The sequence below is a fragment of the Natrix helvetica genome, assembly GCF_964273705.1.
Source record: "Natrix helvetica genome assembly, chromosome: 1".
NCBI classification, from domain to species: domain Eukaryota; kingdom Metazoa; phylum Chordata; class Lepidosauria; order Squamata; family Natricidae; genus Natrix; species Natrix helvetica.
This window is the reverse complement of record NC_138548.1, coordinates 171,132,143-171,144,878: the sequence shown is the minus strand read 5'-3', so window position 1 is coordinate 171,144,878 and position 12,736 is coordinate 171,132,143.

The following is a 12,736-nucleotide window of genomic DNA, read 5'->3' as shown; positions in this document are numbered from 1 at the left end:
CCACCACATTCTCGACAACCTTCGCTAGAAAGGGAAGGTTGGAGACTGGACGATAATTAGCTAGCTCCGTTGGGTCAAGTGAAGGCCTCTTAAGTAAGGGCCTCACCACCGCCTCCTTCAAGGTGGTTGGTAAGGATCCCTCACACAATGAGGCATTCACCAGGCCCAGAAGCCAGCCTCGGGTCACCTCCCAAGATGCCAGTACCAACCAGGAGGGACACGGGTCCATTAAACATGTGGTGGGTCGCAGCCGTCCATGCAACCTGTCCAAATCCTCGGGGGCAACAGAATCAAACTCCTCCCAGAGTGGACTCACAAGACTCGCTGTTGGCGGCCCGTCCGGTCCACTGAGGGGGGCCCATCCGCTCCGGATCTGAGCGACTTTGTCCTGCAGATATTCCCCAAACTCCTCTGCTCTGCCCTGCAAGGGCGCCCCCTGCGTCCTCTGTGATAAGAGGGAGCGGGTCACCCTAAACAGGGCGGCAGGGCGGTTATCCGCGGACGCAATAAGAGCGGCACAATATCTACGTTTGGCCGCCCTTAATGCCACAAGGTAGGTCCGTAAATAGGCTCTTACCTGTGTTCGATCAGATTCGGAGCGTGAGGACCTCCACCTGCTCTCTAGACGTCTCCTATGGCGCTTCATCACCCTCAGCTCTTCGGTATACCAAGGAGCCCGGGTGGGTCGCTGCCGCAGGAGAGGTCGCAAAGGTGCAACCCGGTCCAAGGCCCCAGCCGCCGCCCTATTCCAGGCGGCCGCTAGGTCCTCCGACCGAACGCGGGTCAGGGCTACAGGTAATGGCCCAAGCTCCGTCTGGAACCTATCCGGCTCCATCAGGTGCTTGGGGTGGTACCAGCTTGGACCGTCTGGTCCCACCTCCTCACGGTGGGGGGTAGCGCCAGGGAAGTCCAGCCGGAGACATGAGTGATCTGACCATGACAGGGGTGTAACAACTAAGTCCCCTATACCCAGATCACTCGTCCACTGCTCAGATACAAAAACAAGGTCCAGTGTGTGGCCGCCTTCGTGTGTGGGGCCCTGAATTAATTGGGTCAGGCCCATGGCTGTCATGGAAGCCATGAACTCCCGAGCCACCTCAGATGCTGCTCCTGTCGACGGCAGGTTGAAATCCCCCATAACCACAAGCTTGGGGATCTCAACCGCCGTCTCCGAGATCAGCTCGAGGAGCTCGGGCAGGGCCGCTGATGTATAGCGAGGAGCCAAGTATACAATCAGCAAACCCAACTGCCTCCCTGGGCCCCATTTCACACCAAGGGACTCACACCTGGATATCTGAGGAACAGTGAACTCCCTCGGCTCTAGACCTTCCCATATAACTACCACCACCCCACCACCCTTACCCAGGGCCCGAGGCTGATGGAATGCACGGAAACCCAGTGGGCACATTTCCACGAGGGGTAAGCCACCCTCGTGACCCAACCAGGTCTCCGTTATCCCTGCAAGGTCCAGCACCCCCTCAGAGATCAACTCATTAATGAGGGGGGCCTTGTTGGTTACGGACCTTGCATTGCAAAGCATCAGCCGCATGCCCCGGCTCTGTAGTTCCTGGCCACCTAGGTTGCGGGGGTTGGTACAAACGACCGGGCGTAGCCAGCAGCCACGGTCTCCCAACCGACCTTGTGATCTTCTCTTGTCCTCGCATCCCCCCCTCCCCGCGACCGTTGTAATCAAACAACCCTCTATCGGAATAACTTGTTCCATATCCATAAGTGAATTAAATCCAACACTCCTTGAGGGTCATTGGACCTTATCTAATTCTAAGCAGGTGTTGTTAGTTGAGAAGATTCTTGTAGACAGGTTCTAGCAATAAATCAGTTTAATTGAACCTTCACGTGTGGGCCTGGTCTTTCAAGCATAACACAGGCCATCAAAAAAGCTGCTGCTCAGTTTGTGCCCTCATGTGAGGTGGGGGAGGGGAGAGGAAGTGGATAAGTCAGAAAAGAAAACCTAAAATGCTTCCTCTTTCTTCCTGGACTTTAGAAAGCTTCTAAAATCTTTCATTTTTAAATGATCTTCCAATGACATGGAGTGTGAAAAAGGAATACAGCTATCTTTTATTACTTAGGTCAACGATGGCGAACCTTTTTTGGCTCGTGTGCCACAAGTGGGGGGAGCACAGGGGGGTCGTGTGTGGGCGTGCCGCACCCATAATGCAATGTGCGCCCCCCCCAGTGCGCATGCATGCACAACGCACATCCCCTCCATTTTTACATGCTTTTTTCGCCCTCCCAGGCTCCAGAGGCTTTATAGGAGCCTGGGGAGGGTGAAAAGAGCCTCCCTCGCCCCCCCAGAGGCCCTCTGGAGGCTTCAGGGACCTTCTGGAGGCTTCCCTGAAGCCTTTGGAACGCTTAAAATGACCCTCCGAGCAAACCGGAAGTGACTTCCGGTTTGCTCGGAGGGTCATTTTAAGCATTCCAAAGACTTCAGGGACCGTCTGGAGGCTTCTCTGAAGCCTTCGGAGCGCTCAAAAGAATCCTCCGGTTTGCTCGGAGGGTCGTTTTAAGCGCTCCGAAGGCTTCAGGGAAGCCTCCGGACGGTCCCTGAAGCCTCCGGGGGGCCTCTGGGGGGGTGAGGGAGGCTCTTTTCGCCCTCCCCAGGCTCCTATAAAGCCTCTGGAGCCTGGGGAGGGCGAAAAATGGCTTTTAAAAAGGTGAACTCAGCTGGCCAGTGCGCACATGCGCGCTGACCAGCTGACAGGCCAGCGCCTCCTGTGCCCTGACAAATGGCTCTGCGTGCCACCAGTTCGCCATCACTGACTTAAGTATTGGGTTTTTTCATATATAGAATGTTATTTGAATTTCTTGTGTACCTCCCTGAAACATTTCTTTAGGGCATATTAAATTATTATTAGGACCCAATAGCTGTTCTGTGAAGGATCTTTCTCTTTTATGTCAAGCAATATCAATAGCACTTAGACTTATGTCTCACTCCATAATGTTTTATAGCAGTCTCTAAGTGGTTTAGAGTCAGCATATTGCCTCTAACAGTCTGGGTCTTAATTTTACCTGCCTTGAAAAGGAGGAAGTCTGAGATAACCTTGAGTTGGTCAGGGTCAAACTCCTGGCTGTGGGATGGAATGCAATACCTCATTCCAATCAGTGCACCACCATGGCTTCTTGTTTTGGATTCTAACAAAACCAAGATTAGATACTTGGTTCTGGAGTAATATTGTTGTTAAATTCTCTATTTTGGTTAGGGTTTAAATCCAGAGAATACAGGCAACAATACTTACTTGTTCTACTAATTATTGCATAAATAATATCCAGTTTCAAGATCCCCATGTTGACCTATAGCATTTGAGCACTTGAATTACAAGTGTAATTTCTCACATTTCAATGATATTTATTTGGCTCTTGTAATAGCTATCTATTTCTGCATATTCGATATTATTTTCTATTTTTTATTAATATGTATTATTCTGCTCTATGTTGTGTATTTGTGATTATATTGGATGTACATGAGCAAGCATTTTAACAAAACAGTTTACCCACTAAACTATCTTAATAAACCTTGCTTCCCCTTACCATCTCTCACCAAAATCAAGCTTGCCATGAGTAGTTATTTTACAAGCAGTTTCTCCTTGAAAGAATATATTTCAAATTTGAAAAAGTTTCCTAAAAGGATTGCTCTTTATATATTGAAATATTACACCTGTCATTCATAGTGTTAAAAACAGACTTTTGTGGGAATAACAATAGCTCTTCATTCATTCAGACATGAGGTAGGAAAAATGAACAATACACACAAACACACACACACACACACACACACACACAGGGGGCGGGGAGAGAAAAATCACTATTGTTTCTGCAAAGGCTTTATTAGAATTTTCCTACTTCTTCAGTTAACAGTAAGTGTCAGTGCTTCTTGTCATTTTTGCAAGATAAAATACCTGGAACACACCAAAGGGCACTATCTCTCATGCAAAAAATTAAAAAGAGAAATGCAAAGCCAATGTTTCGCCAATCATGAAAATATGACTACATAAGAATAAATGGTGCAGAACAGCATGTTGCCATCATGCAGATCCAAGACTCATAAGGTAGAAGCTAATTAATTTTCTTCAGTACACAAAATGTTTTCTATCAGTAGAAGTATTAGAAAAGAGATCACCCCTTTCCCTAGATCTCTTCAAGGTCTCACAGAATATTTTGGAGAATCAAGAACTTTTCTCCAGAATGTTGGATCAGGGAGGACAGGACAACCCATGAAAGCTCTGTTCTGTGAGCTGACCCCACTGTATGACATTCAATAGTCTTTTTTTTTCCCCAAAGGAGATCTCAGGTTGCTTCCTAGGGTGATCTACCAGTAGTTTGAAAACTGTTGTATTACTATTACAATGCCCTACTTGTCAATGACTACTTCAACTTCAACCACAATAATACACGAGCAAACAATAGATACAAATTTAAGGTAAACTGCTCCAAGCCCGACTGCAGAAAATATGACTTCTGCAACAGAGTGGTCAATGCCTGGAATGCACTACCTGACTTGGTTGTTACATCCTCAAACCCCCACAGCTTCAAACTTAGCCTTTTCTACCCAGGCTACTTCGAAGTATCAAAGCAGTACAGTCAGCCTCCACTCAACTATTTGTTATGTACCCCAATTAATACAGAGTAACTTGAATCCAAACTGATGCTATATACATTCATTTTCACAGAGTACAACATTTTTAAATCCTTGGCTGAACAACATTTGAGTAAAAAAAAAAAAAGACAATTTTAACCTGATGAGATGCCCTGCTTTGCATAATACCTCTGAATGGAGTTTGCATGTCTTTCTCTATTCACACGTTATTAACATAGTGCCATCATGCAACTTACAAGACACAAATAGTAGTTTGTGGTTGCTACATTCTTCTGACCTTGGTGAATCAGCTGTCCCTCAAATTAACATGGTTTTGTTTATGACAGAAAAAGAAATAAGCCAAGCAATTATCACACTTCTTTCTGTCACATCAGGATCAAAGTTCAAAAGAAAAGGCAGAATGCTGACTTTCCACATATAAATGTGTGACTTGTGATTTAGGGAGGCTCTTTTTACTTAAAAAAAATAACTTTTTGACTGTTGCAATCTCTAGATCAGTAATGGCTAACTTTTGTGTCCTCGTGTGCTGAAAGCACATGTGACAGGCCTCCCTGAAGCCTCCTGGTTCCAAAATGGGGCACGGGGGAGCCACCGTGTTCCTGCCCATCCCCATGCATGCATGCGTGACTCCCCACACACATACACATGCATGCAAATCTCCCGTATGTGTGGCAGAAACCCAAAATTCAGCTGGCTGGTGGGAGGTACGCACACATGCATGGTGGATCTGAGCTGGGTGGCCGCTCCCGTGCTCGTAGAGAGGGATCCGTGTGCCACCCGTGGCACTCATGCCATAGGTTCACCATCATGGCTCTAGATGATGAAACCCTGAGATAAAAACAAAAGCATGAACTATAAAAGCAAACACCACATTGGAATAAAGAGCAAATGAAAATCAACTGAATAGAAATATTATATCAGGATCATAGGGTCCATTGCATCATTTAAAGACTTGAGGAAGCCAACATTTGACAGAAGATACTCATGAAATAATTGGTCCAAGAATTTATATTGCACTAAAATAGAGATGCTGCAAGTGCCAAAGAGATTGTGCAAAATTTTGCATGCATGGAAGAATACTGTTGACTTTAGTGTCACTTTTTTACATAGTACCTTAGTTCATCACTCTTGGCTGGTTCTAATAGGAATTGTACTATAGTTCAAACCACAGTGATTGATTAGATAATGTGCTGTGTGCCTTGCATAGGTTTTTTGATAAAGCTTGTTGACAAAAAGTTATCATTAAGTTATTATTTCAGTGCTACTTTTGATGCAATAGGTACTCACTCTTGAATGGAAAATACAAACAAAGAGACATCTGTCATTAATTTAGATAGCTACAATGAGACAATTTAGCTATTTAGCAGACATTGATAGACTTTTAAATATGTATTAACTGTTAAGTTGGATAAAATGTTGGATGGAAAAATCTTTCAAATCATATTGATTCAAATACAGAATGCAGAGAAAATCATCATTATTAAATGTCTAAAGAAAAATGTATTGTTCAAGGCTATAAAACTATAACTTGTCAAGCTGATTTCCAATGAATGTATTCTTTTACTTTAGATATGTCTTACGTAGCTCAGTATAACTCAGTATAACTAAAATTAGGGGGCATGGTGGCTCAGTGGCTAAAATGCTAGTTAGTAACACGGTTGTTAAATTAATCTGGATTCCCCATTGACTTTGCTTATCAGAAGGTCGCAAAAGCTGATCACATGACTCCAGGACCCTGCAACTGTCATAAATATGAACCACTTGTCAAGTATCGGAATCTGGATCATGTGATCAGGACGATGCTGCAACCGTCGTGAGTGTGAAAAGCAACTATTTTTTTCAATGTGGTTATAACTTAAATGAATTGTTGCAAGTCAAGAAACCCTAACTCTTCATGTCCATCTAGTGGCCATCTGGATTTTTGCATTCAATTGTATGCTTCCTATCAAATATGGAGGGCGCGGTGACTCAGTGGCTAAGATGCTGAGCTTGTCGATCAGAAAGTTCAGCAGTTAGAATCCCTAGTGCTACATAATGGAGTGAGTTCCCATTACTTGTTCCAGATTCTGGCAACCTAGCAGTTCAAAAGCACCTAAAAATGCAAGTAGAAAAATAGGGACCACCTTTGGTGGGAAGGTAACAGGGTTCTGTGCACTTTTGGCATTTAGTCATGCCGGCCACATGACATGGAAATGTCTTCAGACAGCGCTGGCTCTTTGGCTTTGAAACAGAGATGAACACTGCCCCCTAGAGTCAGGAACGACTAGCACATATGTGTGAAGGGAACCTTTACCTTTTATAACTAAAATTACAACTAACAAATATTAAAACAGTGAAAACCTTTAAAATTATGAGAAACAACAATCACAAAAATTGATCAGCACTCAATAAATATCACAATCTAAGGACAGTGTGGTAAAAGTCTAAAGAACCCAAGATACTAGAAAAAGGCCTGTATTCATATAATCCCTTTTCACTTTTTAGACTCATTTTATTACCTTTTAGAAACTCTGTCAGATAGTCCTAACATCTGAGTAAGCCAACATTCATTTGTGGATAAATAGCTAAGGGCGTTTCTGTTTACAAGTGAAAGTTTTTTATTTGATTGCATTTAGATAGGTAACTCTGAGGAGAGTGTTGATGCATTTGGAATTTTTAGAATAGGTGACAGGCCATCTAGCAAACTGGCAGGCAAGAAGGATCTTACCTACTCAAAATAAAAATGCTTTCTGAGCTGACAATCAAGTATTTACCTGATGGCAAACTAGTGAGATTATTTCCTCTCTTCCTTTGATATCCTCTTCTTTTTTCTTTCCTAAGCAGGTAAATTTCTTCATAAAAGATTGGACTATAAGAACTGCCAGTTGATAACCAAGAACATGACAAAAAAGCAAGAAGAGGAACTGGAAGTAACAACCAGAATGCAAATAACTAAGAAAGTGGAATACTTGGGGATCTGGGTGTCGGCAAAATGTTCTACAATTAAAGACAATAATTATAATAAATTAGTGATACAAATAAAGAAAGATTAGAAAATTGGAAAAATATTCAACTATCACTCATGGGACGTATAGCGACAATTAAAATGAATATTTTACCAAGAATCTTATTCCTGTTGCAAGCCGCACCTATTAATCCTGGTAAAAAATTCTTTCAAGAATTAAACAAAATAACCGCTAGGTTTATTTGGCAGGGAAGAAAAGCGAGGATTAAACTAAAGCCAATGCAAGACAGCAAGGAGAGGTAGATTTTGCATTACCAAATTGGGATCTATACGCATCAGCAGTAACAATAACATGGGTGAAGGATTGGATAGAGCTAAAGAATAAAAGAATTTTGACCTTGGAAGGCCATGATTTGTAAGCAGGCTGGCATACATTCCTATGGGATGATAAAAATAAAATGCACAAATACTTTCAAAATCATTTAATTAGAAGAGCGTTATTGCAAAAATGGCTCAAAATTTAAAAAAAAAAACACCACTATGTGAAAATTCCGAATTGGCTATCACCGACAGAAAGGATGACCCATCCAAATTTTATAGATTTGAACAAAATGCTAAGATATAGAGACTTAATTGATAGACAGGGAAACTTAAAAACAATTGAAGAATTGGCAGAACAGAACATGAAAGTTGACACCTTCAAATCAAAACTAAATACAATAAAGATACCAAATTATATGACATTGAAACTGAACCACATGAATTGGATAAAATTATTCAAAGCTCAGATAGAAAGATGATAGGGAGAATATATAAATTTTTCCTTAAGTATAAAATGGAAGAGGAAATTGTGGAAGAACAGATGATAAAATGGGTGCAGAACTTTGGCTATAATATTGAATTAGACAAATGGGAAAATTTTGGGGGAACAAACTTAAAAATGACACTATCAGTTGCATACAAGGAAAACCAGTACAAAATGTTTTATAGATGGCACCTGGCACCAACAAGGTTAGCTAAAATCTCAACAAATACCTCCCCAAAATGTTGGAAATGCAAATTGATACACAGAACATATTACCATTTATGGTGGACCTGTGAGGAGGATAAAAAATTTTGGAAAAAGATCAAAAATTGGCTGGAGGCAATAACGGGGGTTAAAATAGAATGGAAACCTGAAATTTTTTTATTAGGAATAATGTCTGCAAAATACAAAAGAGAAATCCAGTATTTAATACTACATATAATTACGGTGGCAAGGATTGCCTTTGCCCAGAAATGGAAAAACAAACTAACTCCAAGTGAAGATGAAATAATAAGAAAGGTTATGGATTGTGCTGAAATGGACAAACTAACTAAAGAAATTCAGGGAAAAGAAGAATCAGAATTCTACCAGATATGGGATAAATGGTATAGGTGGATGGAGGAAAGAAACAAGAATCAATGAAGGAATGTAACAAAACTCAAAAATAAGAGTTATGAGTAAAATAAAAGAGTTAAGAATGGTGAAACCCAATGAAATACAATTGAATGGGAAATAATATAAGGTGAGTGGTATCGATTGATAATGGCTACTAGAAAGAACAGGAAGCTCCTGTTTGTATTGCATTGTGTAAATGTGTTGTACGTCTAAGTTTTGTGTGTGTGTATTTTACATGTTTGTTAATAAAATTGAAAAATTGGGGAAAAAAAGAATTGCCAGTTTTATTTTGCAAGCCTACTAAGACTTACTTGAAAAGCTGTCACTGTTAGATGTTCTAATAGAAAAACATATGAAAGCAAGAAAGTCAGATATGACAGAGAGGATAAATGCCCAGAAATATATATATATATTTCTTATATTTTTAACAGGTTATAAAAGCAAAAGTTTCAGTAACAAATCAATGAATTGGGATTTTAAGTCTATTGTGTAATATTTATTAACTATTTTACTTATGATTAAGTAAACACAGTACTAAGTATACTTATGGCTATAACCATGTTGCTTGTTTCTTTACAATTTATATTGGTTTTTTTGTTTCCTAGTATGATTTGATTGCTTATTGGTAACCTATGACTATCACTAAGTGTTGTATCCTTTGATTTTTGATGAATGTATTCTATTTTATTTTTCTTTATGCACATTGAGAGCATATGCACCAAAGAAAAATCCCTTGTATGTCCAATCACACTTGGTCAATAAAATATTCTATTCTATTCTATTCTATTCTAGTCTAGTCTATTCTATTCTAGTCTAGTCTAGTCTAGTCTAGTCTAGTCTACTTGTTAAACTGTTTTATCTAATGCCAAGATTAGATTATGCTTCTAACTTGCTTTTGAGTCTTTTGGTTGTAAATAAAATTGAATTACCCTTTTCCACAGCAGATCCAGATGAAATTGTTCTTACAATTTAATAAACCACTAAAATAACTGAATGTGCACATATGCATTGTCAACAGATACGTGCCTGAAAATAGAAATGGACGTGGAAGTTTTCCCTTTGAAAACTAACCATGAACAATGTCTCTCTACCCCAGCCATGATCAGAAATGGAATTTAATTAAAACTACCTGTCCCAAGATGCAGCAGATGGCATTTCTACCTCTACCAAGAAACATATGGCTAGTTCTCATTAAAGAGAGGAAAAACAATTAGCGATACACATGTGCACAGGAGAAAACCCACATTTTCCATGCGAAAGGCAAATAAATAATGGGACCTATGCTTTGAGATGTGAAAGGTTCAATTGCTTTGATTCCCTGCTCAATGGCAAGCACTTCTTAAAATATGAAAAAAATGGAGTTTTTGCAAAGAAAATTTTTGAACTAAGGCATTAAGTGGACTGGTATAGGCTTTGCTAAGGATTGCTTCATCTGTGGTTGAGGATTCCGGAAAATTTCAATCCCAGGCCTATCAGGAAGGCAGCAGGTTTAGAGAAGTCTACCTGAAAATTTAGGGCTGAATTAACTGACTCAACAGCAAAACCTATCAATTCAGCTGACTCCTGATTTGCTCAGCATCAGCAGTAATGAAGTCTGTAGCAATGTTCTGCAATGGGGAGAAATTGGGAATAGGAAGGAGAATTGTTACCAAAGCAATGGTGAGGTAAGGCACAACTGTAATCCAAGTAAGCATGTCAAACAAGACTCCCCCTAATTGTCACAAAGATAAAGGAAAGAAGGAGGAAAGCATGTTGAGTATTGAGAGTTGCTATAACCTTATCATAAATCTAGCTTTCATTAACTTTCATGATTTTGGTTTCTTAATCTGGCCTATCTTGAATATCTGAGACATTTGTGGGGCCTGCAATTTTGTTGTGGCTCCGCTGGCAGCAGACTCTGACGAGGAGGAGGTTGGGGACAAACTTGGGCCAGTTCTTGAGTCTGAGGAAGGCTCTGGTGGATGCTCTGCATTAGAAACAGAGATAGAGCCAGGGATGTCCAACATTTCCCAGCTGCTAGAGAGGCAGCTGCCTGTGGGGAGGAAGAACAGCTGGGGCCTGTTCTAGATGTGCGTATGCCCAGAGCTGTTAGGAGAGGAGAACAACTGAGGACAAGGAGTTGACTTGGGAAGCAAGGCCCATGTAGGCGCTAAATGGCCATTCCCTGGCAAATAAATGGAAGGAAAGAGGAGTGGTGGTTGTGGGAGAAAACCGTTTGGATTTCTGAAGATTTGGCTCATGGTATTTCGTGCCTCAGAGACTGCTTGCCAGAACTTAATTTACAGCTTTGCGGCTGGAAGCTCTCGGCCTGGCAATCATTTCAAGGAGCTGATAAGGCCTGTTGCTGCAATTAACTCTTTGAAGAGATTATTGCCTGGACTTTTCAGTGTATGAATACTATTAATTCACAGGAGATAAATACATAGGAATTTTTCAGGGGGAGTTTCTTGTTTGTCAGAACAAATTTCACACGTGGAGTAGTTTAAAACCATAGTCTGTTTGTTGGCTTCCTTTAATGATCTATTTCAGGGGTATCAAACCTGATCGCATCACGGGCCATATCGGAATGTATTGGGATTGATTTTGCCTGTGCAGGGCCAGGGTGGGCGTGGCCTGCACGGGCCATATCCAGCTCACGGGCCACGTATTTACCATGCCTGATTTCTAGACTGTTGTGCTAGACCTAGACTGCCCTTGGTTTGATCCAGCAAAATTTCTCTTAATAATATGCCCAATGAGCACTTCCCCATTAACCTCTCTAGGATTACTTCACTTGCTGAATTATATGGATAGTATTATGCATGTTTCTGTTTTATTCTATGTGGATCATTGGGTATTTTTAGTGCAGCCTCAGAGCAATCCATGTCATGCAGCAAAAGGGAGCAATTTATCAGTATGGCACCATCAAGAGGGAGATGAAATAATTCAACAAGATTTTGAATGGTAGAGGAAGAAGATCATTTGGTACCTGCTTCAGGCAACGATGTCTCTTGCCCAAAGCTGTGTATCCATCTAGCCCAGCAGCATAGAACCTTTTGGGCACCAAAGATCAGTTCCAAGGAAAGAAGGTTTTTTGTTGATTGGAAGGTAATGTGGTTTCATGTGCTGCCTGTATCCCACGGATGGAGCCTTGCTTGTTTGCGCTGCCAGGTTTCTGGCATGCCATGGCCTGCTGTGGGTCCACAAACTGGAGTTTGAGCACACCTTTTGCCTCATGGGTTGATGGTGAATCTTCAAAGTTTCTTGAGTAGGCATTGAAGAGGAGACCTTCTACCTACACCCATTGTTGATTCCCATAATGGATTCATCTATTTCTTCTCTTTGGCTGAAGAATGGTGTCTTCCTTGTCCTAAAGGTAGTGAGATGGGCATTGTTCTTTAAATCTCAGTCGCACATCTCAGTCACAGCACTGGACTCCTGAACAATGCAATATTTTACCGAGTCAGGCAGCTAGCTTTTTTCCCAGACATTTTTGAACACTAATGACCAAATGTACTAGTTCAAAAAGTGAAGAAGACCTTGCAGAAAATGTGCTGCAGTCCTCAGTAGGAGTTCTGGGCTAATGCTGTCTTTCTCTCCATGTTCTTTAAAATAGCAGAAGCCTGACTGAGAGATCAATTTTATTCTTACTCCCTGGATAGAGCTGGCTGAAAAGAACAGACTATTCCTCAGCGAGCAACTCTTGCTGATGTCAGTTTTCTGGCTAAATGGCTGTGCGGGCCTGGCCCTCTGCCACACATGGCACTTTCTCTTGTTGACT